The 2726-nt window shown below is 28.9% G+C and overlaps 1 long non-coding RNA gene across 1 annotated transcript; it reads right to left on the reverse strand.

Annotated features, from left to right (window-relative positions):
- Positions 1-212: 212 nt before the first annotated feature.
- On the reverse strand, positions 213-2726 carry LOC134683449 (uncharacterized). Its single transcript, XR_010101028.1, has 3 exons — positions 2647-2726; positions 1988-2057; positions 213-1339 (listed from the first exon to the last, which is right to left on the reverse strand). It is a non-coding gene; the product is annotated as an uncharacterized LOC134683449 (long non-coding RNA).

The raw sequence follows: 2726 nt of genomic DNA on the forward strand, positions 1-2726 counted from the left end.
TTAACAAAACGAATGCAGTTACGTAGTTTAAAGTTTTATAATCATAAGAAATGTAAACAATACAATATTCATTATAATTATCAGATATTTTATTTATCAATCATGGTGCCCAACATTTGAGCTTTACAATACAATGAATTACAAAATAAAGCGCAGTAATTGATTAGAACGACCACCGTGATTACATTATCTGTAAGACTTTTTTACCTCAAGAATAGAGTACCTTAGCTATATTTTGGGATAACTTTGAGGAATTTTCGGTCCTCAATGCTCTTCAACTTTGTACTTTATTTTGCCTTTAAAACATTTTTGACACTGATGAGTTTTTAGTAGACGAAACGCGCGTCTGGCGTAAATATGAAATGTTGAATACTGGTATCTATGATGAGTTTATTTTAAGAAACATGTTAACACTATAAAACAAAGTAATGAAATATGAAAAACAATGCCATTGATAAAACATAAGTAATTTGGAAGCCACTGTGATTTGGAAAGAAGCATTTCATAAAACATTTGTAAACCAAGTACTATGGGACACAACTGTCGATCAACTTGTTTATGCTTATATTTATCAAACTACATAGCTATTTCTAGAAATTGCTTTGCTTCTTACAAAAGTGAGTGAAATAAATCATATAAATTCAGGTAGCAAACATTAGCAGATGAAAAAAATAAAACTAAGTTCATCTCATCAGGTTTTCCCCTTCTTTATTAAGAATTTAAAGTAGGCTGATGTTGTGATCTTGTATTGTTCAGAACAGGACTTTTTAAAAAGGAAATTCAGTTTAACTAAATTACTTTTTACATAACTTAAACGTGTGTGTAACGATTGGGAAAACTACTATGTGTTAGTGTATAATTGAATTTTAATGTTATCAACACTATCGTATGTTAAGGAGAACCAATGTATACCATGTTTTAACAATTGTAAACTTTGCGTATTCCATCTTCACTTTTTAGAAATATTTCAATTTATTATTTCAATTGACAGGTAATCCACATCATTTGTTAATGAATTAAGGTTACAGTAGTAGTTTAATATGTTGCAATCTCACAAATTAGTCTGAAAATGTCATGGTTGATGATATATTCATTACATCAAAATATCTACCTACTGAAAAAGTATGGTACATTATCAATACATTATTGATTTCAAAATTATGAGTTCACTACTATATATACAATAGTACTTTCATTAACTTTTTTTCCCTTTTTTTATTTTGCAAATACATGTACGTTCAGTCAATATCAACGTGTTTAACTGTCATCTATCGTTGACATTATATAACTTGTTGAATTTGACACTACTTTTTGCAATTTTGTTACGACTCATGTGGACCTAAAATAAAAAAGAAAACATATATGATTGACATTGACTAAATGATTTCTCTAGTATGATTCAAGCAAAACCAGTAGGTTAAAATTTTGCAAAATGTTGAAAATTGACCAACAAATAGTAGCAAAATGTCAGTGTATCCAGTGTAACGAATATGCGTGGAGTTTAAATTGTACTTTGTGTATGATAGTTTATATAATTACAAGTCCGGAAAAATGTCTTAACGCATTTCGGTATACATATTTAATAGAACAGGTAGCATACATATGACCACAAAAATATTCCTCTTCGCATAAGGTAACTACATACAAATGCAAAAATACTTTTAATGAGTGATTTTTAAAAATATATTCATTCTTTTTTTCTGTATCAATTCCAATTATTCATAAATGCATTTTAGAAAATTATTAATTTGTTGTGTTGTGGACGTTGCCGAGAAACACACGTGTTTAGGGAAATACAAGATTCAGCATCAAACTAGCTGGTATACAAATATAACACAAAACACTGAAATATTACTCGATTACGTCAAAGATATGTGTTTTACTTAATAAAAACGTGTGTTTATATAGACTCTCTACTTAATATACACATGATGCAAGTGTCAATAAACTATATGTTGCAATAATATATTCAACACGTTATGTTTACCTTTCGATTTGAATTGATATTTCCGTTTTATAACTGACATTTGAACTGTAGTCCACCACTCTAGTTTAATCTACAAAGGAAAGAAAAACAGATATATGATGTTAAGTGCTCGTTCATGCCTACTATGTATATAACATGCATATTATAATATATAATGTTTGGTTGCTCTTTATTAAATGACAACAGACATAGGAACATTTTTAATTGTATGTTTATAATAAGGCAAACAGGTAATATTCACTCAGATGCATGATAAGTGCAAACTAGATATACTTTAAAGTTTACTTTAAGGAACATACACATTAGTTTGTTTTGAATTCAGCGTGTCACCTTATTTCATATTGATTGTAGATCTTATCAATATATCTTACACATCAATACATCTTACACATCAATACATCTTACACATCAATACATCTTACACATCAATGCATTTGCCTGATCGCTTCAGTTATCTAATAATTGACTACCTTCTGTGAAATTAGTAATAATTTTATCAAATCAAAAAGATACGAACTAAAACATTTTTTAACAATAGCATATATAAAGACTGAACGATTTTGCCTTTAAAACAAATAACTGGCTACTCGCCGTTAAAGGAATGAAAATATCCGTGAACCTACATCGAACATACATCGAATGAATATAAAAAGCCTTACCTATATCACTTACTCAAAAAGTGTACATATCTCTCGCATACGTATCGTCCCATGCAGAGCTAAACAAATCTAGTAAGCTG

This window comes from Mytilus trossulus, chromosome 9 (genome assembly GCF_036588685.1).
Source record: "Mytilus trossulus isolate FHL-02 chromosome 9, PNRI_Mtr1.1.1.hap1, whole genome shotgun sequence".
Lineage (NCBI taxonomy): Eukaryota > Metazoa > Mollusca > Bivalvia > Mytilida > Mytilidae > Mytilus > Mytilus trossulus.